Below are 14,125 nucleotides of genomic sequence, written 5' to 3'. Positions count from 1 at the left end.
CACTGCACACTGCTTTCATTAAAAGTAGATAGACCAGTAAAATACACAGTTCCTTCTATACTAGAGAGCACTATTATTAAACAAAGACTATCCCAATATTCTGGATTCCCCTTTATAAAATGCCATTTACTCTTTCATGCATGTGATAAGAATATATATATATATATATACACACACACACACACACATATATATTAAGAAATAAAAGTACAGAGGGAGAAGTTTATATTTATTATATATGTTGTATATTTTGTGTATAAAGTATTTCTAATGTAATAAATAGCAATCAGGTGGTAAGCAGCACCAATTTTAGAATGCGTGTATTGTGTGAAGCACTAGGAAATGGAATAAAATGTTTGTGAATGCGAAGCCTTCCCAAATGAGACAAAGGGTAGAAATCCCACATAAAACAAAGCTTTATATAAAAAAATGAGAATTAGATTCAAGATGCCTAATTACATGAAACAAATACCATAAATAACAATAACATATATTTACAAATTACTAAGCTGTTACCTGAGTATTTTCACAGCCATTTCTTTTTCTCATGCAGTTCTTATCAACGTAAATACTGTCAACAATGAATAACTAACTAATAAATGAGAACCATAATTGAGCAAATAATGATATACAAACAGCCATAATTACATAAGTAGATAATTAAGATTCTCTAAAGAGTAGTCAAAAGAGAAGTTTCTGGAATCAATCTGTAAGAAATAAAATAATGGCTTGATCATTAAATCTAAATGACAAAGAGCAATTAGTATCTCTATGTCCTGGTTTCCTTGCTTGTGAAAATGACTTTTAAAAGTATCATGTGCATATACTTTTGGTCAGGATCAAGTGAGTAAGTGATAAGCAAAGCCTAGTTGCTTCTATTTTGGTTACTTTTGTACCCATTTTGAAATATTTGGCACTCAGAGGAGTTCTGGAAAGCATCTACTGAGCAAAATGTCTTCTCAGTCTCTTCAGAGGTTACTCCGCTAGTCTAAACCCTCACACAACCTCCGGCCCTGTCGGCACAAGCCTTTTACCACACTGCTGAAGAAACCTGGGCTTTTGAAGAACATGCAGCTTATGTCAAAGTCAATGCTGCCCACTCAAGAGTGAAGGAATCACTCAAGTGGACACCAGAACTATTTTCCCTCATATCAAAAGTTTTACTGTTTTCCTGAACCAAGGTAAGTACGTACTTATTTGAGATTCGTGTGGATAAATCCTAGAGGAAGATTTCTGTGTAAGTTGAAAAAGTAAAAACAAAATTACATTATATGTATGGTTATTAATCAGTTTTCATATCATTACAGGCCTACAATGACACATAAAAACCTGAATTCATCAGGTTTTAAATTATTGAGGAGGTAAGCAAAGACAGAACAAATCACTAAATTCCAAAAGACTTAATTGGGTAACTCCAAAACCAAATATAATTCTAAACCCCTTTCCATTTAACTTTGGAATATATTGTAGATTGTATTTCTTCCTCTATTTCTAAATATAGTAGAGAATTTCTGTCAGGCTTTATGTATGGGGTGTTCTCCAAAGGTAAAATGAGTAAATTATGAGAGCTGTAACCTAGTAAGTCCATCCTATTTGAAGGGACTGATTGGGTGGTAACTGTGGGCAGGTGGGTGTGGCTGGAGGAGATGGGTTACTGCAAAGAGTTCGTTTTCCCTGCAGCCTCTTACCTTCTTTCTCTATGCTTTCCTGCCCCTTGAGGTGAGTAGCACTCCTCCATCACACCATTATTTCTGTCTCACCTTAAGACCAGAGCAAGGGAGTCAGCCCATCATGGACTAAACCTCTGAAACCATGAGCCAAAATAACCTTTTTGTCCTCTAAGTTGTTCTTGCCAGGTCTTTCGGCCACAGCAACAAAAACCTAACACACACAATTTCCTTCCAAAAAATATAAATACTATAAACCACTAGTCAAGAAGATTTTCAATTCAGCTAGCATTCATAATACTACTATGAGTGAAGTATGGGGGTTTCTTTTTAAATAAAGATACAGTTATTGTTCTTGAGGAGTGTTAGGCACACAGGAAGTTAAAGCAAATTTCAGGTTTGTCCTTTATCCAAAGTTTAGGCTAATCTCTGAACAGATCCTATTTAGGCATCTACAGAATGTATCATTCATTCATTTACTTATACATAAAAAACATTTATTCTACATGCTACTTCATCCTGTGTTTTATATACATTTAGTTTATAAATAAATGTTGACAATGGTCAAGTTTTATGGACATAATCTGATCACAAATAAGTCATTTTGAATTTTGTCTTAGTTCAGGTTGTTATAACAAAATATCATAGGCTAGGCAGCTTCTACAACAGCAATCTACTTCTCACGGTTTTGGAGGCTGGAAGTCCAAGAGCAATGCTGCCTGAGTTGGCTCTTGGGGAGGGTCTCTTCTTGGCTTACAGATGGCTGCCTTTCTACTATGTCCTCACATGGCCTTGGTTTTGGTTTCTTCTTGCACTAGGACCTTTATGACCTCATTTAACCTTAATTTCTCCCTAAAATCCTATCAAATATAATCATATTAGGGTTTTGGGCTTCGACATATGAATTTAAAGGGGATATGATTAAGTCTATAGCAAGGTCATACCCCAAAGCTGGTTCATAGGTCAATTTACAAGCATACTTTCCAAGTCATCATATTCCAAATGGTGTTGCAGGATCTAAATTTGCTACCAAAACTACCCACATGCATGCCATGTCTCAGAAAAGCTCCAATGATGAAAGAAGATATGGCTCATAAAGTCTCCTATAATCCTTGTCACTAGAAGGAACACCCTTATCTACTCCCTGCCTTTCCCTTCACATGATAGAAAGTAAATATTTCTTCTTTGTCCCTTTTATTAGTCAAAGAGATTGCCAAAAACACTTTCCTACATCAGTGATAGCACTGAGAGTCACTCACATATCAGAGATCACATATCAACTGCTACAGGATTTCTTAACAGTAGGACTAACTCTGGGGAAGAGATAATGGCTGAGTTTATCCCCTGGTAGTAGTTCTTGCCATGGAGTAATGTTTTGGGACTGGAAAGGAAGGGGAAAGATCAAGAATGATTTAAATGAGATGGCTACAAATAGGCAGGATCAAGGGGCTAAATTAGCAATCCCATAATGGTGGAAACAAAGACTTGACAGCTTAAACAAGAAATTGGCAGGCACTCCAGCTTTTGGAAATTGAGAGGCAGTGGCACAGATTTGGCTGTGAATATGAAAAATAATGTAAGATATAGTTGGTGAGAACAGTAAAAGGGGGGGAGGAATGGATGTGGAGCAGGGAATAAGCATGCTGACCAAGCTAGCTCATTACTAAGATCTTTCTGAGATAATATTAAGATTTGCAAGGCAAATTCTTAACAACAGAACTATTTCCTTTTTGAAAACAAAATGTGTTTTACCATTTTTCTTTCCTTGCACTTCTTCATCTGTCCTTCAGCAGCTTCTTGGTGAGAGTGTGAGTGTGTGTGTGTGTGTGTGTGTGTGTGTGTGTGTGTGTTGTGTAAATTAAGGGACAACAGCATATGACCTGAAAGGAAGATTAGGATTGACATAGAAGAAATAGAAAAAAATGACTTTCAAAGTAGAATTTTCATCAATATGCATTTAAAAAGTCAGACTTCGTGGTAAATGAGAATTTTTTTAAAAATTTCTTTCCATATCAAAAACGAAGACTGGTTGTCCCAGATCACAGTCCTATGTTAATGACAGCAATGAGAGAATGCTAGAACTGCTTCCATAATGATAGTTCAGGGAACAGACTCTTTCTACCTGCAACCACCAGGTACTGGGTTTGCTGATTATGCTGCATATAGGATCTGATGACAGGAAGGAAAACATAAAAGCCATCCTTCCAGCACTGAGAAACTGGGGAAAGGCAGGCCCAAAAGGCACAACAAAGCAATAGAAACAGAGAGTGGCATGTGAACAAAAGAGGAAAATGTTTCAAGAAGCTGATAAAATGGTAAGCAAATCTTTGCTCTGAATCACATTTATGACCTTTGGAGTCCTGTCTGCACTAAATTGAGCATCATTGATTCATCGAAGAATGAAGTCTGTAGAGCAGTGTGGAAAAAAGAATAGAAATTCAGACTGAAGTAAGGTGTTCTTGTTCTTGTGTTGCACAAATGGAAGCCACAAATTCCCACAATCCCTAAGGGGTGTGCCCTGGTAGAGTCTATGAATGGACTAACTATGGCTGGGGCCAGTGCAGCCCATGGGGGAGGTGCAGGGGACCACTAGTACTAATGTGAGTCAGGGCGAGGCTGCTGGAGCCCAGGGCCTCTGCCAAACTCCAGTTTGTGGAAAAAGCGGAAATCAGGAATTAATCACCTGGCAACCTCAGCTTCAAAGCAGGGAGAGCAAGAATGATCAGTGACGTTGGGAGACTGCCATGAAAACCTGAGTATCCAAAGAATAGCAAGAGGATCCAAGGACCTGTCAGGTCTCCATCCCTTCTTCAGGTGCTCAAATGCCACCTTTAGAGAAAAATCTGAGTGACTGAACAACTACTTGAAGAGAGTCTGGCAATAAAAGTTGATCTACAACAGACAGAATTTTTAAACTGAAGGGAGGTTGTTTAAACTGGAAGAGACTGACATATTTTAACTGGAGAGAAGAACAGTGTAGTTGGGAGGAGAAAGACATGACATATTCATCTTACCCCTGAGGAAATGTTGGTAAAGTTGTCTCATTTTCAAGGTCAGGAGTGTAGTCTGCTGGATAGCAGAGGAGAAATCTAGCCAGGATTCCAAACAGAAGTTCCCAATGATATGCTGCTTACTTGGGCTAGCAGGGTATAGCTGGATGTTAGAATTAATATGGCAATACCCAACTTACTACCCCATTGAAATTCCTCTGGTATCTTTACCAAGCTTTTGTTTATGTGCCATTCAAAAAAAGAAAAAGAAAAAAGGAAAAGAAAGTGTTTTCAGTTGTGAAATATTTCTCACTATGTAACTAATGTTCAAAACATAAAGTAGTCTGCCCAGTAATCTGTCTACAGAGACCTTATTTTATTGCTGGAATTAAAAACTATCAATCTCAAAATAGTCTCCATAAGTTCAAATCACTTTTTCAATATGTAGGAGGGTCTGAATCTAACATGGTTTCACATCTAGAATTCAGGCATGATAGGGGAGATTGCCCACAAAAAGACTTTCTGAGAGAGGAATTCAACAAACTTGGTGAGATGGGGGGAAGTATTCTTTAGCATGAGAATTGTATGGGGTTGACTTTCAAGGAAGATGTGGACATCAGTGAGAAGACACAATTCCAAAGGCAGCAGTCTGTCACTGAGATCCCCCCAGCCCATGCTTTCAGGGACACATGTCTATTTTGTAGGGTAGAGAGTGGTGGATGTAGAGAAGGTTATAAGTAAAACCATCACTCAGCAGACCAATAAAACTGGTTTTCTTCTTTGTACATTAATTACACTGTCAGAAATGTTTGATACTAAGTAAAAACTGAAACAGGCAAAATATTTTTTATCTCTACAAATGAGAACAAAGTAGAAAACTTTGGAACCAATTTTTAAAATACTATAAAGGATGAAGAGGAATGGATTCTCCATTTATCTATTAACTTTAGAGAATCCGGAGCAACTGGCATTGTCAAAACACATGAATATTGATAATGTACATCAATGTGACCAGCAGGACTCATTGATGTAAAAAGGGAGTGAAGGAAGGAGGGAGACAGAAGGAAGGAGGGAGGGAGAGAGGGAAACATATGGCATTATTCCTATTATTCATTACCCAAGGCTCCTAAAATACTTAGGAAGATACTCTTTCTATGGAGCAACAGAGGAACTCCAACAGGAGGAAAAGTAAAGGAAAATAAAATACTTTCCCTCTCCATAACACCATTCACATCTGAAAGAAGCACATGTTGCAATCTTTCTCACCGACAGTGAAAGAGAGTAAGGGATAATGTGGAAAACTGCATTAACCATTAGTAGTGGAGCACAGAGGGTAGAAATGAGAGACCTCAGTTCAGCCTAGAAAGTAACAGAAAACTAATAGGGACAGTCCATGTTTCTAGTTTCATTATACATATTCTACTCAAAAGTTCTGTTCCATTCTCTACTGTTTAGAGATAATAAAGCCAATATCAATAATGATTGTTAGCTAACAATTATTGAGAACTTATTTTGCTCCTAGCACTGTGCAAACCTCTTTACCTATATTAACTCATACAGTTTTTACCACTGCCATTGACATAAGCATTCTCATTGAGCAGTTTCATATATGCAATTCATAGAGGAGATTCAGTTTAGAGAAGTTTAGATTCAGATTAGAGAAGTTGGAATGAGAACCCAGAAGAGTATGAGCTCCTAACCCACATTGATTTTCATGCTAGTAAAATCAAAATCTAAAAAGTAAAATAAATAATAAAATGATTTATTAGGAGCAGATTCTAATCATATTTTCAGACTCTACAGAGTTTCCTAATTATTTTCTAAGAACTACATGAATGTCTTATCTTCAGAATTATTGAAGTTCACCTGCTTACAGTTGCTAAAGTATTTTAAAAATTGAATATTGCAAGTTGTACCTGGTTTAATTATGTTTTTCCTAAGTGTTTTAATTTGTCATATTTTATAGCAGTGGTTCTCAGTGACGGTGGTTTCACCTCTCAGGGGTCATTTGGCAATTTCTGGATACATTTTTGTTGTTCTGACTGAGCAGGGAGGTGTGCTACTGGTTTCTGGGTGGAAGCCAGGAATAATGCTAAAATCCGACCCTGCAACAAGACAGCCCCTGGACAAAGAATTATCTGGTTCAAAACGTCAGTAATGCCAAAGTTGAGGAATCTTTCCCTAGAAACACTGAAAAACATATAAATAAGTGTGTTGCCTTCCCCATATTGGCTGCTGAAATTTCGAAGCCAAAAGCACTCTCTCTCTCTCTCTCTCTCTCTTTTTAATGGCTCTGCTTGTTTGTTTTGGAAGCTGTTTAGATTCCTTCATGGTAGGAATTAGAGGAAAAACAGCTATGTGTCACACAATGGTGTTTTGGTCAATGACAGTATCTATGCCACTTGGTCCCATAGGATTATAAGGAAGCTGAAAAATTCCTATCACTTAGTAACATTGTTGTCACCATCATACTATAGCAAATATGTGACTAACGTGTTTGTGACAATGCAGTTTCACAAACCTACTGTGCTGCCAATTATGTGAAAACATAGCACACAGAATGATGTATAGTACATAACACTTGACAATGAGAATAAATGGCTTTGTTACTGATTTATGTATTCACTAGACTATATACTTTTTTGTTATTTTAGAGTGTTCTCCTGCTTATTAAAATAAGTTTACTATAAAAAAGAGTCTGCTGTGTTACGTAGGCAGTGTCCTCATACATCTCTTGACTGCACCCAGAGGCCATCCTGAGTGATCTACCTATACTCTGTGGATTTGTGTAAATACACGCTATGATGTTTGCCCAGAGAGAAAATCATGTAACAAGGTAGATGCATTGTCCATAACATAACCTCCTTGTTAAACCATGCGTGATGCTATAGAGCAAGAAGGAAGAAGAAGCAAAAAGAGAAATCAGAGAGGGTGCCCAGAAGGTGTGGAGGAGAGATAGAGTGGGGATAGGGAGAAAAGCACTTTCTATTTGTATTATTACTTTTTAAAAAATTTTGTTATTTTTAGATATACATGACAGTAGAGTATATTTTGACGTAATTTTACAAACATGGAATGATTCTTATTCTAATTGGAATCCCAGTCTTGTGGTTGTACATGATGTGGATATTTTCTGTGGTGTGTTCCTATATGTACATAGGAAGTGGCGTCAGATTCATTCCACTGTCTTTCCTATTGCTGTCACCCCTCCCTTCCCTTCATTCCCCTTTGTCTAATCCAATGAACTTCTATCCCCCTCTTGTTATGTGTTAGCATCTGCATATCAGAGAGAACTTTCAAACTTTGGTTTTTGGGAATTGGCTTATTTCATTTAGCATGATAGTCTCCAGATCTGTCATTTACCTCAAATGCCATAAGTTCATTCTTCTTTATGGCCAAGTAATATTCCATTGTTCATATATACCACATTTTCTTTATTCATTCATCTGTTGAACCACCTAGGTTGGTTCCAGAGTTTAGCTATTGTGAATTGAGCTGCTATAAACCTCGATGTGGCTGCATCATTGTAGTATGCTGCTTTTAGGTCTTTTAGAAGTTGAGCTTCTTGTTTTGCTTTTTATTCAGAATATAACCAAACATAATTTTTAGCAACACTCTCTTTCTCCCAAATTCATCTGAATGACTCTGTCAGCTGAACAGAGTCAATGCTGCTATCAACCTATTTATTTATTTATTTATTTTGGTACCAGGAATTGAACCTAGGGGCACTTAACCACTGAGCCACATCCCTATCCCTTTTTATTTTTTATTTTGAGACAGGGACTTGCTAAGTTGCTTTGGGCCTCTCTCAGTTGCTGAGGCTGACTTTGAACTTGCCATCTTCCCACCTCAGCCTCCTGAGTCACTCACTGGGTTGACAGGCATGTCCCACCATCAATAGGTTGATGCTTTGCTATCAACCTATTCTTAAGCATGGTGCTACCCTCGGTTTCACAAATGTTAGTGACAGAGCCAGGAAAAACTTTTTGTGATTCTTCCCATTCTTTTGCTTCAGTCTGACCTTATATATACTTAACACATCAAAGGAAAGTCTGCAACTCATGAAGGTGATTTATAAAAGAAATAATTACAGATCATTAATGGCAAAATAAAAGATCAAGTGACATCACATAAATATGGGCATCTCTTTAAAACAAACAACAACAAAAACCCAGACAATCTCTACCTACTAAAAGCAGGGTCCTTGAGTAACAGTTGTTTCTGAGAACCCTGGGTTTGACCCTGCCCACACAGCAGACTGGGACAGCACAGAGAGCTGCTGCCTTTGTGCAGCCCTGATTCATTGTGTTGGACGAAAATATGTGAATACCATTTCTGATACGCTCCCCCTCCCAAGCGCTCCCCTCCTTTGAAAGAGATTCTGAGCAGCTGAGAGATGGAAATAACATTTCAAAAAACACCATTTCACTGTTTCTTCATTCCACTGTGAATCAGGATCATGAATTAAGCTGGTAAAAATCAAGGACCAACTCAGAATTTTGCAAGAACACAGGTATCTCCTGAGTGCCCCATTATCCAGCGGCCTCTGTGCTTTTGCAAACCTTTGGGGCAAGCCCTTGTTGGCCTTCAGTGTTTTTTTTTTGTTTTGTTTTGTTTTTAATTGTTTATTCTGAATTTGACACATAAAAAATAGACAATAAAATAAAACTGTGACGAGAAGTTTACAAAATCATCAGAGTTCCCAGTGAGTTAATTGTCCATAAATGTGTTACTGGACAATATACATTATGTTAATTTATACTTCAAAAAATAATAACAACAGAGATTTTCTTCCCTAAGATATTTCCTCAGATCTGAAGCTGAAATAATTCAACTGCTAACTATTGTATGAATAATTTTCTTGGTGTTAAAGAGATGGGTTGACAAATGTAGACATATTGGTATGAAGCAAAGTCCAAGAATGGGGACAAAGTACAAAAAAAATTAGAGAGACTTGCATATAACCACCCTGCTAAAGATGCTTAAATGACTCCCAAGGCTGGCCTGGTAACACCCTGTGACATAATGTAAGGTAAAGGGCAGAGGCGTAGTGTGGGACAGGAGTTCTGTGGTTGGAACTGTGGTTGAATGGAATGGCTACGCCTCGTCTAAAAGGGCAGCATCTGTACAGTTCCAACCACTTTTTGTCATAAGGAAATGGTGGAATGATATTTCATTAGTAGTTTGAAATACAGCAATCTTAGGTGCAATGTCTTAATATTTAATATTGATAAGAATTCATGTATTAAAAAAATCTTAAGTTAGGCTAAAATAAACCTGTCTGTGCTGAATGCTGCTCCTGGCCTTCTGGTGTTTAACTTCTGCTATCCAAGATGATTAAAAAAAAAAAAAATGTTTCTGTGGCACTGGGGTTCAAACCCCAGGGACTTGTGCATGCTAGTCAAGTGCTCTATCATTAAGCTATAGCCCCAGATCCTGGAATGATTTATTCTTACACAGTTTGAAAATTCTAAAGCAGGGAAAGCAAAACCATGTCTCAGAGGAACTTGCTGAGCTGATTCTTTGTGTGGCCACCATCAAAGCTTAACCCAAGGAGACTTCTTTCTGTTGGGCACTTGGGGAGTCTAACTGGTCTAACTCTCAAGTATGTGCATTCATGAAGAAGTCTAGTCTCTGCCTGAGGATAAGAATAGAGAATGGTCTACGAATCTAATGAAAAATGACTAGGGTTATGTTTTATTATGTCTCTTTCATATCTCATTTTTAGTAATTTGTATTTTTTGCTCTGTAATGTGACAGATGGGAAATAAAACAAGTAAACAAAACCTTTTCCTTCTGCACATAATAATTTGAGAAGCATTCATTTCACTGAGAAAGGACTTTACTTCCAAATTGTACAAAGAAGGAACGTGATTTGAGAAAAAGAGATACAAAGAAAGGTGAAGCCAGAGTAAGATTGGACATGTGTTCTAGGAATTTTGATTGCTAAGTTAGCCTTATCAAGAGAAATTGTACCAAGAAAGTATGGCTTTCAATAATTTACCTAGCAGTCATTTTCTACCGAGAGCTTTCCACAATCCTGGGATTTGGAGAAATTTCAGTTTCACTTAGACTTTTTAACAGATGCGACCAGGAACCAACCTCTGTGCGAAGCTTCTTCTATTTGATTCTAGGTGGTAGCACTGGCAAGGGGATCACCCCATTTAGTACAATTGCACTTTATAAATTGTGTTGATTCTAGGGTTTGAGACGTGAAAACCATCACGTCTACTCGCAAACCATTCAGACTTGGTCAAGTTTATTAATGGATTCAACTCCCCCCATAGAGATAATACCATCTTCCTCATAGAATTATTGTTAGCATTCAATTAATCAATGCATGTGGAGTGCTTTACATAGTACAACTCAATGCTGAAATAGTAAGCTCGCAGAAAACGTTAACCAAGAAAAAAAAAAAAAATCCCAGAGTTCTGGTTCTAACATTACTTTCTATTTAGCAGCACATCAAAGAACAAAAATCATCTGTGATAATGCTGGAAGCCAGAAACTACCTCCAATCAGAAAGCTACATTTTTTTAAGCAACATATGGATCTAGTTCAACTGGAGTTTCCTGAATGAACGTGGGCCTTTGCAGACTCTGCCAAGCACATGCAGCAAAGCTCAATCACTGGCACTTGAAACAAAGCTAATGCTCTGAAAAGCCGCACATGATAGAGATTAAGCTACCTGTCCTCAAAGTGGATGTGAAGGTATTTAAAATGGAAAGGGAATGACTGAGAAGAAAAGGAATTTAGGCACAGTCTCCTTTGTATAATCTAAATGCAGCTTGTTGATTTCTTTCGGAAATATTCCCAGAGTTAAATATAATACCATTGTGCCTATTAACAAAACAGATTTCATGTGCACTGTACATGGTTAACGCGGTACAAGATCCTTGCTCAGATGCCTTGAACATTTCACCCTGAAAGTTGGGAAATGAAACTCCTCACCCAATACTAAGCAGTTTAGTAAGCTTTTGCTGCTATGCTAGGGCCACAGGGCATTTTTGAATAATTGAGTTTAAGCTTAAATAATGATCAGATGCCCCTAGAAACCTACTGACAGACACCAGACTCAACAAAGAAACAGAGGTTTTTCATCACAGCATTGATTCTGTGCCACTGTAGGCATGATGTATAAAAGTTCACTGTGAAAGAAATTGTCTTTTTAAGTTTTTGCATTGCACCAGGTAAAGTGAATTTTTTAAAAAGAATCATCTATTGTGGGTCAAATATTTCTATATAAAGCATCTTGACTTGGTAACATAAAATGTAGTTCATACTTTTTTAAAAATTACTGAAATCATTCCTACTTGCCTTAATGTCTAAAATTTAATTTTTGGTGTTTCTGACTAGCTTACTCTGTTTTAAGCCCCATATATTGCATAAAGGGGCAACTGCAAGTCAAATTTCTTATTTGCTTGTTTTGGGAACTAGTATTATTACCCTTTCCCACTTCAGAGGTATTTGAGAATCTTGGTATTTTTCTATCCTTACTTCTCTATTCTTAGGGCTAGAACTGAAGTTTCCAATTGAAATGTTGTTTCTGGACATGGTGATAAGAGGGCATGGGAAGAGTGAGGTTCAGAGGAAAAACACCACCTAACTTATTAGATTCAGTGGAAGAAGTATTGAAGACTAATGTATTACCCAAAGAAAGCAAAAAGTAAATAACTTTGGTCAACATTTAAGAAAAGATGTAAGGATTGAGACTGAGGCCCCTCCTAACAACTGGAACTGTTAAGCATTTTACAAACTTACCTGTATTTTCCCCTTATCATAGCCTAATAAGTGTATTATTAGTTGCTTTCACAAGAGAAGAAACTGAGTTTTCAACAGGTTAAGGAACTTGATCGAAGTTAAATAGCTGATAAAGCAAAAGCTGGAATTCCAACCAAAATTACCCCAGACATTGATATTGTGATAGACTGAATTGTACTTCCCCTTCAAATTCATATCATGAAGCCCTAATCCTGAGGTGGCTCCATTTGGAGATAGTGCCTGTAAGGAGGTCATTAAGTTTAAAGGTAACCATGAGGGTGGAACCCTAATACAAAATGACTGATGTCCTTATAAGAAGAGAAAGAGAAACCAGGGATGCAGGTTTACTAAGAGGCTCTCCGAGGACACAACAAGAAGACAGCCATCTGCAAACCAAGGGCAGGAGCCTCAGGAGACACAAAATTTGCCAACACCAAGATCTTGGACATTTAGTCTTCAGAACTGTGAAAAAAATAAGTTTTTCTTTAAGCCACCCTGACCATGTTATTTTGTTGTGGCAGTCCAAGACAGACCATGAATATGGTGATCTTTAAAAAGGTTCTAAGACCCTTTAAAAAGGTTTTCTATATTGTTTGTTCTATAGTACTCTTCTTGATGATATGCCATGAGAGCTAGTGTAGGTGCCATAGGTACAGGGATATGATATCTGTCTTCAGGGTTTGACACATAATAGATGCTTAATAAATTCTGTTAAGAGACCAAGAAACATTAATCCTATAATGATAATTTTCCTGACAGTGTTTTATTGTTGCTAAAAAGCTAAAATGCAATATAAAATCCCTCCCCTGCTCAGGCCCTGCAATACATATCAGACTGTGAAGAATCTTCTCTCCTTTTCAGGCAGCACCATGCCTAGACTTCAAGCTCTCACTTGCTTCCTTTCATGCATCATCTTGCACCAATGGCTCTTCACTAAATCATCCACCAACATCTGCAGTGTGCCAATACCCTGGACCTCTATCACCATGGATCATCTCCACCTCTCATAGAAAATCCCCTACTCAATAACTGTTTGCCCAAAGAAAACAGACAACCTAAGACTTAGTCAATTAAATTCTCCATGACAAGCTAATGGGAGCCTAGTAACTGATCTTCAAGAAAAATTAATTTTTAAAAAAAATTCTGTTTTAAATTTGGATAATACCCATATTTATGTCAAATCTGATCACCAGAAGGGACAATAAATCACCTTCCACTTGTTACCTTACTTCATAGACAAAGAAACTGAGGCCCATAAAAGTTAAATAATTTTCCCCCTCGTGGTCTTACAGGATCCGGCCACTCAGTGTGGTCCACAGACATCACCTGAATGCTTGTGAGGAAGTCAGACTCTCAGGCCCCACTCAGACCTTTTGAATTGGGCTTTACACTTTAGAGCTGGAAAGCCACTTTTGAGCAGTGACAGTGTGAAGATTTGAATCCAGAGTTTTCACAGCTAAATCAAGGTTTTTTGCCCTGTGCATCATTACTGGGGCTTCTGAAAGCAGTGTACCTCCCAGCGTACATCCCCCCATGGTGCCATGATCTGAATGAGAAGCAAGCTATTGGGTAGGCAGGTCAGTAAGAACTCAGGGTTGCAGGGCAGCCCATTCACTTTCTGCAGAACTGGACCTAATCAGGACTCCCCTGTCCCCACAGCCTGAAGTGCACCAGTGCCAATTTTCACATAAAGCTGCCATTGATAAC

The 14,125-nt window shown here is 37.8% G+C and overlaps 1 protein-coding gene across 20 annotated transcripts in view; it reads right to left on the bottom strand.

Moving 5' to 3' along the window:
* Positions 1-14,125, bottom strand: part of HDAC9 (histone deacetylase 9) — a 926,898-nt gene that overhangs the window by 191,425 nt on the left and 721,348 nt on the right. The window lies entirely within an intron of this gene.

The sequence above is a fragment of the Sciurus vulgaris genome (genome assembly GCF_902686455.1).
Source record: "Sciurus vulgaris genome assembly, chromosome: 8".
Classification (NCBI taxonomy): domain Eukaryota; kingdom Metazoa; phylum Chordata; class Mammalia; order Rodentia; family Sciuridae; genus Sciurus; species Sciurus vulgaris.
The sequence above is the reverse complement of the archived record's forward strand: the minus strand, read 5'-3'. Positions and strand labels throughout refer to the sequence as shown.